This window comes from Tigriopus californicus, chromosome 8, assembly GCF_007210705.1.
Source record: "Tigriopus californicus strain San Diego chromosome 8, Tcal_SD_v2.1, whole genome shotgun sequence".
In the NCBI taxonomy this organism is placed as follows: Eukaryota; Metazoa; Arthropoda; class Copepoda; order Harpacticoida; family Harpacticidae; genus Tigriopus; species Tigriopus californicus.
The window spans coordinates 1,034,077-1,046,683 of record NC_081447.1 but is presented as its reverse complement, the minus strand read 5'-3'; the positions used below and the strand labels follow the sequence as shown (position 1 = coordinate 1,046,683).

General features: G+C 43.9%; 1 protein-coding gene and 1 long non-coding RNA gene across 2 annotated transcripts in view; both read right to left on the bottom strand.

Moving 5' to 3' along the window:
- Positions 1–12,607, bottom strand: part of LOC131884427 (epidermal growth factor receptor-like) — a 37,603-nt gene that overhangs the window by 18,058 nt on the left and 6,938 nt on the right. The gene's annotated exons all lie outside the window — the stretch shown is intronic.
- LOC131884444 (uncharacterized) lies at positions 8,006–10,964 on the bottom strand. Its single transcript, XR_009373721.1, has 2 exons — positions 10,829–10,964; positions 8,006–9,163 (listed from the first exon to the last, which is right to left on the bottom strand). It is a non-coding gene; the product is annotated as an uncharacterized LOC131884444 (long non-coding RNA).

The following is a 12,607-nucleotide window of genomic DNA, read 5'->3' as shown; positions in this document are numbered from 1 at the left end:
TCAATCAGACTAAGAATTCAAAACCTTCGAAATGCAGGAGGGTTTTGGAAACTTGGAAGTTCCATGAGAATGAATTCATTTAGAGTCTCTTCATCAAATGGTTCCATAAATTCCAGTCTCTTGTCTTCCCCACATTTATGGGAATGCTCAAGTTGCAGTGGAATGCCAACCGAAATCCAAAAACGCCATCTCTAGAATTATAGTGTGCCCCATCTGTTCGTCAGAGTAAGTGAGCCCAACCCCAAAAAAATCGTCCCTATTAAGTGAATCCCAAGGTATTCGCCACATAGTTTTTAGTTCCAACCGTCTCTCTTCCTGAGTCCCACTGATGCATTTTAGTCCGCCCTCTATTCTTCCAGAACGAGAGAGAGAAAAAACCATATTAGTCCCGAGAATCCAAGCCAATGGCATGATTTCTGTCCTTCGGGGGCGTTCTCAACATTCATTTTAAGACCTATTTACACATCCATGAATGACTGCTCGAGGCTTTATTACTTACTATATTATACCTGACCAAAAGTGATTTGATGAGGTCTCAAGGAGTTTCCAGACAGACGTTTTAGAGCACCAATGGGGCAATTAAACCCTAATAAATTCAGGGGGAAAAAATCTAGCCCATGGCCAAAACCCGAACAAAGCGTCGATTCGGCCCAGAAGAAGTGAATGATTGCTTGATATCAATATGTGCCATAAACCGTGTTGTGTTGTCTTGGTCTTAGCGTCTTTGAATTTGAAGAGAATTTTAGAACATCTTGAAAGAAGTGACCGTCGCCCACCACTAGTTTTAGTGGCGGTCGGGCCTTTTGGGATCCTGGGATGCTTTGGAGGTTTGAAAGACAGCAAAACATCTCGTTTATGACCCCTCAATTATCATGAATATAAAAAAAACCAAGGATCTGGTTATGGCTCCAACCTAGCATCAATACCAACTGGCAATTTCAATTCCCGCCCAGGGGGCATGCCTAATCAAGAGAATAAGCCTTTTGCCCAACGCTTTTGAAGAGACACTTTTAAAACTCGTACTAAGATATCATTATCATCAGAAAAAAAGTTCAGTGGCAGTTCATGCATTAGACTTTATTTTGTGTGGAACTTTGGATTCCAACAAAAACGAGACTCTTTTTTTTTTTCTTTCCGTCTGCTCCATTAACCAGTTGCAGTTTGGGGCCTGACCAGACCACAAAATTCCACTTCTCGGCTGGCTTCTCCTGTCAAAAAATGGTCGGTGAAGTGGCTGAAGACGATCAAGAAGAAGCCCCCCATTTACTAGCGACTTACTACCTTCTTTGTTTCGGAGAGGAAAGTGCTGATTTTTCTACTCGAGGTTCGTTCTTTGCACGAGGCTTTTAAATCCCCCGAAGCGAGTTTTGCTTTGGTCATTTGCCTCCTCACCTGATAACCAGAGATGGTGAAGATGAAAATGTTGCGAAGGCAAAGATTCGAAGCGAGATGAAATCCATTTTGGGTCACTCCCATCCCGTTAATGTGTTGCATAGCAATTTCTCAACCGATCCAGATCTCGAACCACGATTGATACTCGGTCAGATATCGATGTATATAATGCAATATTTAAGGCCGTACGTGGCTGGTGTTAAGTGCTGAATATTTGCTCCTTAATCTAGGTGAAAGAGCGAGGCAGACTTGGAGGGGAGAATACCGAGAAAGAAAGAGCCCTGTAGCGGAGATCTTTGGCGACGGATAGCCTCCAGCAATCTTCAATCAACTACATGGAGAGGTACAAACCAGCTTGGTTGGTTGGTTGGTTGGTTACCTGGTTGGTTGGTTGGCTGGTTGGGTACTATATAGCTTTGCTGCCCTTGGCCGCTCTGTTCGTATCTGTTGGGGTATCTCAGTGTTAAGGTAACTGATGTGAGAGCTCTCTTCAAATTACTCAAAGCAATAACTGTTGCAAGAATGACGGAGGGGACTACATAATACCCCCGCTACCACTTGCCCTCAAAGTTTGGGATTTGAACTGAGAAAAACGACGGATCGAGGATCGAGATCACTTTTATATCAACCCAATGATGCATGCATTCCTCAACGACACATCCATCCTTCAGTTCGTTCTCATACGTTGTTGTTGGAGCTTGACACTTGGCACTCCACTGAATCATTAGGATCAGAGAGGACAGCTTTCTGCCTTGTGGCACTCCTCGTCTACTCTCAGAAGCCAAATCTATGATGGTTTGAGTGTGTTGGCTGATCACAGATAATTTTCCAAGACATGGGGTGGGAGCTCCGCTTTCGCACTTGAGGCTCTCAAAGGGCAACACGCGTGCTGGCTCTCCTGATTGCTCGGGAGGCTTGGACATTTATCAAGGAAATGGGAGAGACCATCATCAAGAGCTGAATGTTTTGGACGTTGATTTATAAGTTGGACATCATTTGTTATTTCAAGGTGACGCGAAGATGGATCTGATCCTGGCGAGCCCGAGCATTTCGCCCTGAATTCTTGGCCTCGTTGCTCGTGCATGATGTGGCAATAAATTTGGAAAGAAAATAAGCAAATGACCCCCTTGCTCCCATGATTTGCTCTCGAACATGGGCTCCTCTTTGTTTTCGTAGAAACAAAGCACAGGAAAAGCACACTTATTGCCAAATGCTGCCATCCTAACCTTTCGAGCAATAACACTTGAACCCCAATGGGCAGAAGAGCTCCTGTTCCAAATGGCTTTCTGTCACAGAACGCGTTCATAGATATGCAAATGATCTCTGAAATTTCATCGAATCCCCCTAGCTGGAATCCTAGAATCAGTTTCTCTCTCATTTCTTTCCCAGTTTCGAAGATTGGTCCTGCCTGCGTCCGTTCCTTTTTCTCCAATGTGACGGACGGTTCTCATGGTGGTTAGAAATGATCCATTTTGTTCCTGTGAATGAATCGTGTCATGAACGATCCCCCAACTATTTCCAGATTAGTTCATGCGAAGTAAGACAGATCATGAGGGATGGCGCCAGGCACAGAAATCATTTGTTGGCTTCACATGGACATGCAAGCTAAAATTGCCTTATGCAAGATGAACATCCCAAGCTGAAGCCAGGGCGAGGAAGATTGTTCGGTATGAAAAACGTCAATTTGGACATCAATCGCGTCCATATCTGGGGGTACGTTTGGCGAAATACGTTCCAAGAACTTGACTCCGATCAGCAAATTCCAACTCTGAGGGATGAAGTGAATAGGGCTGCTGCATTTTCTAGGACAAGAATTTAATTTAGATCCGCTTCTCGGAACGGTCAAGTCAAGAGCCCATTTCTCACTGTTTCAGGACAGGTTCATTTGCTATGCATGACTTGAAATGAAACTTTGGAACTGGCTTCTAATTAGGTAGCCTTCCCGGAGGATTCTGGCTTGCCTATTTTCAATTATCGTTGGGTTTCAAGGCTGACTGAGTTTTCGTACCCAAGCTTTGATATCATCGGTTCGGATCAGATCTACTACTACTACTTTACAATCAGATAAGTTTTTATTGCATTGCATTGCCTTCAACTCTTCATCCCCTGCGGAAGATACGATCTGAAACCCCTTTTTACATCTTCGGGAACAGTTTTGTTATGAACTTGGAAAAGCCCCCTTCTGACCTCCGGAGTGTTTTTTATTGGTGGACTAAATTTTCAGATGTTGCCACAATTGAGGGTTTCTATGTAGACCAAGTTTCTTGCTTAGACGAACAAAAAAAGAACTCAAGTGGGTGATACCTAGAACCTGAATACCCTCTACCCTGAGGCTACTATAAGTCTCCATGTGGGTAAGGATCTAGGTATCCAAGTGTTGAACGCTAACCGAATAATTTGGACGAATGACCAAACCAACGCCAATTGAGGCTTTTCTTTTCGTCGTTTTCGAGCTGGAGAGACGATGAAGCCTCGAAAATGGTCAAAGAGCTGCTGGGATTCAGGAGAATAATCACATGTTTCCACCACCTTAATTGAACACTTGTCTAGAATCATTTTCTATTTACCCCGATTCTTCCCAGGTACATAAAATGAGCAGAGTAAATTTGGGCGCTTGACTCACGCTCTCTTTTTGGACGGGGAGAATAGTAGGTTGGCTTGTGTTTCCTTCACCGCCCTGATCCAAATTGGTGGAGATCTGTTGATGATACTGATTAGAAATAGACTTCTTTGTTTTCATAGGGCTCCTTTGAGCCATTGGGATTGACCAAGCCAAATCCAATTGGTAATCATCACCTCCGGTCGAGGAGGCTCTTAAGAACCTGTGCCGTGTTTCCCTATTGCCACTTTCAACTTGAGAAGTGAGGCAATTTGAATTTACCTATGGTTCAAGGAAGTCAGACGAAGATTTTCGAATTCATGTCACCCAAAGCCGCATTAATAAAGAATCTAGTGCTCGACCGCGAAAACTCACCAAGTCAGCCATTTCCCCAAGACAATTTGAAGCCAAAAAGCGGACTCCAAGCAGACAGCATTCGTGTTCGTTGCTTAATATATTTGGGCACTCGCTTTCATAAATATCACGGTCAGCTGTTGACCCTTAAAAGTGTTTGGGTGTTTTTGATCCAACCAGGTCCTCTGTGCTAGGGCAGAGGGAGGGCGAGGGTAATTATATGAAGAATGCGGGTCCCGAGCTGCGAACCTTTTGATGATGGCTTCAATCAGGGCGCGAAAGAGGAAAAATGAAGAAGTACTAACGATAATCATAAATTGCCCTGTGATGTCCAAGGGAAGATTGCTCCCAAGTGCACCACCAGTACACGTACTGAGAGATCGTCCCATCGTCATCGTTCAACTTCATTTGGTCATGCTGAGAGTCCATTTTGGAGCCTCCAAAGACATGATTCGACGTGTTTTGGTGTATGATAGCCTCATATTCACAGCAAAATACACCCCACATCATCAGTTTCATCAGGACTGGGATCGACTTTTGGCAATGTTAGAAGCCGTTGGTTGAGTGGGATTTTCGGGTGACTTTTGTTTTCTTCATCCACTCGACGGATGATGGTTAGAAGAAAGGACCCACCACTCTGAAGTTCTGAAGATCGCAAGTTCAAACGACCCTCCTCATTTGGATGCCAGGTGTGAATAGTATATCAAAAGGGTTTATGCTCCCAACTCACACTTGCACAAGGCACAAGGCTCAGAAACGAGCTCGTCTTGAGGGCTCTTGTGGAATGGAAAGAGGGTTAGAGGAACTTCTCCCTGGCAGGGGGTGTTTTTTTGTGAATCCCTGAGGACGAGTGGAGTCCAAAGAAGAAGTTATGACTTGGGCTAGCTTTGAGTCATCCAGTGGCCAATTTTGGAGGTGAATGTGAAAGGGATTATTACTAATGCTTAGAGGAATGTATTGTTATATGATTGGCATGGCTTTGTCTCCACAGAAAAAATGTCGAGGCTGCTCTTGAATTTGGAATGCTTGCAAAGTTCAAAAGACGACGTCGATAATTATTCGCGCAGAAGCTCGGGCTCTGATGTGAGAGGTTGTGTGTGTGTGTGCGTGTGTAACTTGGTTTGAAATCATTAATCATGGATGATTCTCATTATCATCTTGATACCCCGTTACGAACAAACTTGCTTGCCTTCCAATCAATTTCAGTTCATCATCTCGTGAATGATTTTGTTCCTGAGGCCAAATTTGAGCCCAACTCATGCTTGGTGAATCAAGCCCAACTCTCCGACCCCATCCATTGCTCTCGATCCAGTCATTATTCATCTCGTACAAGTCGAGCCATCTCGAAACCCTTTTGATTGGAATTTGACAAATAATCTGAATGATATCCGGATGTAATCTCCAGAAAATATTAGATACACAGATCGTCCGTCATCCCTCTCCAATAATAAGGATGACTCTGACGAAACACGCACGTTCGTAGTAGTATTTCCGTCGTCGTCGTGGTCGTCGTCGGTGAAAGCGCCTTCCAAAGACGGCTCGGATTATCATTACTTGCACTTCATGAGGGAGGATTTCTTTGATAGATAATAAAGGCCATTTAACTTGTCTCACCTCTCAGCTGCTTGCACTGCTACTGCTGCTTCTCGACCAATGAGGGAACATGAGCCAGGAAGAAGTGGGCTCAAATTCATCCGGAGATTGGGCCGCTCAACTCTTCTTCTCCTCCTTCAAAGTGTCATTAGCGGATCTTGATCACCTTGGTCAGCCTTGCTTCGCTTCACTTCATCATCGCGAGAGCCATCATCGTTAAAGTGACTTTCCACGACACCCAAATTACTCGCCCGAATGGACGCCAAACCTCAAGGTTTGACCAACTCGGCTCAAGAAAAGTGGAAGATATTGGGTCCTTTTCAAACCGACGCAGACTTGAAACAATACAACCGATAAGATCTACTACGTACAACGGAGATGGGAAAAAGCTCCTGCGTTTTTTCTAGAACCTGAAAGAAAGGAGGCCCACCTAGCCTCGAAAAAAACATCCCAACAGGATTGCTCGGAATGTCCAACGTTGATTGTGGAAATGTGGGAACGGTCAACAAGATTGCTTTGGACTTCTATTTTCTATTCAAGAGACCGGACGCTGCGGATGAATCCATGATTGGTACCCACCCACCTTCGGGAACCTCAACGTCCAGATTCTAGTCATTGATCATGTGAAAGAAATTAGTCTCTCCCGGTTAATTGATCCATTCGGATTGGTCTTGACCAAATGAAGAAGTCTTATTAGATAGGAGTAGATGCCTTTGTAATTCTAATCTCGGCGGTCTATGAAGAGCCTCATCGACGAGTCTGACGACGAGTGCTTGTGAACAGAGGTATGAACATCCAAGCTGGTGTTTCTGACATCACTCCAGGCCTTGTTCAACTACTCCAACCGGCTTTGGATGTTGTCCAGGTTGATTCAAATGGAATGTGAGGGCCCCCAACTACCACAGCTACAACCACTACCACCACCATCACTTCAAAGTTATCAAAGCACAACCAAGTGAGACCAGAAAGTATCGAGTACGAAGTGAGTGCTGAGAGCAGAGGCTTCAGAATCCAAATTGCAGAACCCGCTTCTGTCTCGGATCGGGCTAACCTTTATTTTTAAAGATTTTCTTTGCCAGTCTGTTCACTTTGACATTGAGCTGTTTTATGAAGTTGAGCCTCACTTTAAGCTGGCATTTGGGATGCCACCCATGAAGAAGCCGGATAAGACATCCACGATGATGCCTTTGGTGGTGGCGGTGGTGGCACTGGTGAGGATGTTGATGATTGGGGTCTCGCAAGACGTGGGTTATTATCGCTTTTGAGGCACCCAGTGACTTGAGCTGAAGTTGAAATTGTGTCTCCCCCAGATGTTGGATGAACTGTACAATGCAAAACATTTGGCTCGTACATGCATTCACATCATGTTTCTTTTCAAGGCAGCCACCAAAAAAAAAAATAGTTTCATGATCGAAAGAGAGAAAGCTATAATCTTTGGTTCTCCGCTTGATGTATTTTATTCATCATCACATGTTGTTATGATCATTTCCCATTCTGTAGCACTATTCTTTGTCAGGATTCAGCAGCATCCCATCACTTTCATGTTGGACTGAATAGCCAACGATTTTTACGGTGAACAAAGCTGGTAAGATTTTTTTTCACTATCTACTCATCCACTTTTTCGTACATGGTTTGACGGAGGTAATGCATGATTTAGTGCATAAACCATACCTAGGTTTAAGGCCATTTTCACCTCAGAACTTACCTAAACCCTACTACGTAGAGTACAGTTTCGCCTGTCTCTCTCTCACACACACACACAAACACACACACACACATAGTCAAACACATGTTAAATGCATCGCTCATGTTGGGCGGAAGACATGACTTTTTAATTGCAATCAAACTCGTAAAGGTGCATCATGCTCTGTTGTTTGATTTACATGATCTCATGAACGAAAATGCATCCTTGCTTGCATCCTGGCATCTAGCTAGCTATACAGTATGTGTGCCCACATATCCACTTGAAATACATCACATCACATCGTATGTACTACATGTATGTAATATCTACATACATGCAATAATACATGTGATGTACGTAGATACATCAAGTGGTTGTATGGCTTAAGCTTTTAGTCTTTATTAACAAGTTAGTTTGTCGGTCATTGGCGGGTGATCTTGTCGCAGCGTGACTTCGGGATTATCCCCCTAAAAATCGTCCGTCATGAAGTCAGTTACTCCATGCGATACATGATGTTCATTGCCAGGGAAAAAGAGACGATCTTGTCCGTGGAATGTCGGCACTCACTTCCAACACATTGGGGGGAGTGGCCTTGGCAACCTTGTCCGGAGAATATCTATCACGTTGATTCCGGTCTCGGGACCGAAACGTGGTGTTTTCGGGTCTTGACTCGAGAAACAATAAGTAACAATTTACTTGAAAGCTGTCTGACACAATCAGTTGGGGGGCCACTGTCACAATGAGATGTTGTTCGGCTTGAAAACGCCAAGTTTGGAGTGAGGCTCTGGAGTGAGACTCTGGCTGGGCATGGAATTCGAGTCCACTGTAGAAAAGCTTAGAGCGTAGAGAGGGAATGTGTATTCAATAGGGCTGATTTGATTTGATATCGAGCTGAGTTGGGGATCCCTCCGGTAGAGAGAGCAATGGCTCATTACCTTCGTAAAACATGATCGAATCAAGTCTGTCGGAGCTCGGTCGCGTGCCCTGGACAAAGATTTTCAGAGTGTTCGGGTCAACCAATTTGTTGGATGACAGTAAGAGATCCATTCCTGTCCCTCTTTTTAACTCCTGATCCAAGGGAACCATTGTATTCAGAAGATTTGTAGCTAACCACATACCAGTGAGCTGGGTAAAAAACGTCCCAGAGAAATGATTCTCCGACTCGATATGAACATATTTCTGAAGGGTTTTGGTCATAACTCTGGCACTCCGCGATCCTAGCACAAGTGCTGAGACAGAGCTAGATGACCAAGGTCTTCTGTCAGGCTCTGTCGGGCTCTGTCGGCATAAATTGTGATAAACCAACGTCAGTACAAATTAAAATTCTTTCCAATATTCCAATTAGCCGACAACGGTTGAAATTACACTCGTTCGCGTCGTCCGGCCACCATTCCCGGGGTCCTCGAGTGTTTTGGGCGCGGAACCCCCGTTGAGAGGGCTCGAACATTTACCAGGTCAAACCCAATTTTGAACTACAGGGATCCCAAGGAGTTGCTCGTGAAAAATGAGATGCTGTTGCACCCTGACATGACGGTTCATACCTGAAATCGAGAGAGAAATTGATGAGGAGGAGGCTCCTTCCTACAGTAATGCTGTATCTACATAAAGGCGTACATAAGTTAGTTTCGTTGGATCGAAGGTTTGAGCCTGATCTTGAAATTGGCGCCAAAGTCCTTGACTTTATGGCTGAGATCCATGCCACGATTTAATGAGCATTACCTCATCATTCGAGAGGAGCCTTCGTTAACTTCAAAATGGCAACTACATAAAAGTGGATCTAGATCAGGTTGTTGTAAATTGATGCTTTGCGATCCCGGGTGATCAATTTTTCTTGCCCAAGATCGAGGACCATCTCATGCGAAGAAATCGTTGGAAGAGCGGGCAAAAAAACAAAAACCTAACCTTCAGGTCGTCGTTCGAAGTTTTGAGACGAACTACCTTCGATCAGATCAATTTGAAACATCTCGAGATAATCTCAAAGAGGGTTAGGTTAGTTGGATGATTTGATCCGAATTAACCTTCTTACTAGGCTGATGAATCGATAAGGACTGACTCGAAGGAACAAGGAAAACTAAGCTGACCTCTAGCGGACAATTTGCGCGAGTATTGTGCTTGGTTCTCCCAAATATTTCGAGAGATGCATGCATGGATGGAGGTAAAATTGCCGCTTTGTATCCATTTATCCATTTCAATGGGGGTCCATACTACACACCACGCATTTAGCATGTCTAGATTGCTGGAAACCTGCAAATTTGTGGGGCTGGATTTCATGTTCTGTGACTTCAATAACTTGGTGCATGATTTCAGCCAAATTGACCGTTTGCCTCAAATCTAATTGAAGTGAGATGGATTCCTCCCATCCAGGGAAGATACAATCTGCGTGGAAATATGCGATTCTAAATTTGGGTTGATGGATGAATAGAAAGAAGTGGAGCAAGAAATGGTAATCATAAATTACAATTCTAATGAGAAATTCCTTCTGCTAGAAGATTACTGGATGGATGGATGGAGTGGATTGGAGAGAAAGAGGCAGAGGATAAAAGTGCAAGTCAGCACTCTCCATCAAAAGGCGAAGATGTCTGGAAGGCAAATTCAATATTTGCAAGGATCCCAGCATGGCTCTGTGTGTGTTTTTGCGCTTAACTTGGCATGTTTGGAACGAATGTTCATGCAAGTCAATTGCACAAGATGTATTGGTCGATTTCTGCCATTGGACTTGTGTCTTTGTCTTGCTATCTCTTGGAAGCCACCGAATCGTGGTGGACACAAGTGCGCTAGATCAAACAAAAGTTCAAAGTCTTTGTCCATGATAAGATTCAAGGGGTTCAAGAGCAACCAGGGCACTACTGCTTTTACTTCTCAAACATCATGAACGGTTGGCTTTGAAGGTTGTTTTTGCTGATTTTATGGTGTTTTCCACCACTTGGTGTTTCAACCAATCCTAATCACCTCCCTTCTATCTCTCTGGTTTGTTGCCACAATTCTTGTTGTTGTTGTTGTTGTTGTTGTTGTTAAGTCTCCAGTCACTTGCAATTTGCCCCCTTCTGGAGCTTGGGCTGAAACTCCGGACTGGCGTAAAAGGTGAGTTCATTTTACAAGATGTTGTGAATGATATCTTTGTCTGCAGACCTGTGGTACATCAGAAAGAGAGTTCAGAGCAAGCTTGAGAGAAGAAAATCGAGAGCTTCGGGCCATCAACCACTCACCATCAGGGCAAAAGGCAGACAGACCTTTGCTCCCTCACTCGCCGTCCAATAACACCTGGGCTGGTCTATCACTACCTGGATGGACTCAAGTTCAACATTGCAATTGGGTTGGGGTGATGCTTGTGAGAGTTTTGAGGTTCACCTGAAGATAGAGCCGCCATCTACAGGTAAACCTAAGGAGAATTGAGCAACGCCATCTTTTGGGGCTCAAAGAAACTTGGGACGAATGTTTCCCCTAGATGGCATCAACTGTCTCGTTTTGAGGGCAATCTGGAAGTTGAGGGAGGAAGGGGGAAACATGCTGACCTTTCTTCGAATTCCCTCGGCTTGATTTTCTGAGCCGAAGTCGAAACTGCTTTGCTTGAGATAGCATGAGAATTTGAGACAGATGTGCTGCGGAGGGAGAAAACCGCCGCCAAAGGAAGTTGCTTTCCGGTTTTCAAAGCGGAAACATCTCTCTTCTCACACTTCAATGATGTTCAGTCCAATTCATGAAAATGCTCTGTCCTCTTCATTGGCTTCATGGGAACGAAAGTCTTTGCTCTCTCTTTCTCCTAAGTTGATTGTTGACAATCTGTCTGGCTTATTATACTTTATACAAATTCTTTGTCAGTTTTCATCTTTTGCCGACACATGAGATTTGAATCTCGACGCTAAGCTTACATACATAGCTCCGTATTTCAGTACGTTGATCAAATGTGGTTGAAGCCCTCGCTATTTCGAATGGAAGATTTGAAATATTTCGATTCCTTCCTCGCTTTCCATCCCGTCGTTATTCATTCTTTTCAGCATCAACAAGTCAATCTTCCCTCCATTTTCGTTTTTCTCTTTATCCTTGGACAACTTTTTTTTTTCTTTTCACTTCATCTGAAGTCAATCACTTTCCCATCATTCCCAAAACTAATGCTATGCTGAATATTTTCCCTTTAATGGGAAAATCGACTGCAATTGAATGTGGAAGTAAACTAGCTCAAACGCTTTAAGAGATTAAACTACTGCCAAAGAGTGTACTAATTTTAAGGGGGATATTAACGAAAACAAGTCCACTTTGCATGAAGCCATGTGTTTCCACAAGTCATCCAACCCTTTTTCCTCATAAAAATATTGTCAAGAATGAAGCTGAATCGTAGCGGAACAAACGATCAAACAGTATCTCGTCTTCTGGCTTGAATTCTTTTCCATTGACTGACTCTTTCCCACCAAGTGCCCAACAAACAAATTATGCTTGCTGCTCAGTCCCTAATTGGTAGGATATTAATGGCGGTTGGCAAAAACCATGGGAACAAGTGGGATTGACAACACAACTTTTGTCGATATTCAAACCCTGAGAGACAGGCTGGCTACCACAGCAATTTCCCCCTCTCTTTCATCACTCGGGATGGATATGGATCGTCCAAGGAGGAAATGGAGACGAAGGGGGATGCTTTTTTTTGGACTTTTTTTTTCACCCAAAGCAACAGCTGAAACTCGACGACGGAAGATAATTAGACGACATGGATTTCCTGTGGCCGTCGTGATCGTATGCCAACTGTGACAATTCTTTTGCGGTCTTGTCTGCTTGAACGAAATCTTAGCTTTTGATCCACTGGAATTTCTCTTGGTCATTTGCTAAATATACACACTAGAAAATCTCATCATCGTGCTCGTCATCCTTGCTCTTTCGAAATTTGAGATCCGTGAGCCTCCAGAGAAACTCGAAACAAATAGATTGACACTCGAATGTGCTCTGGACCCTCCTGAGTGTGTTCGGCCATGGGTACTACCCGATATATCTGAGCC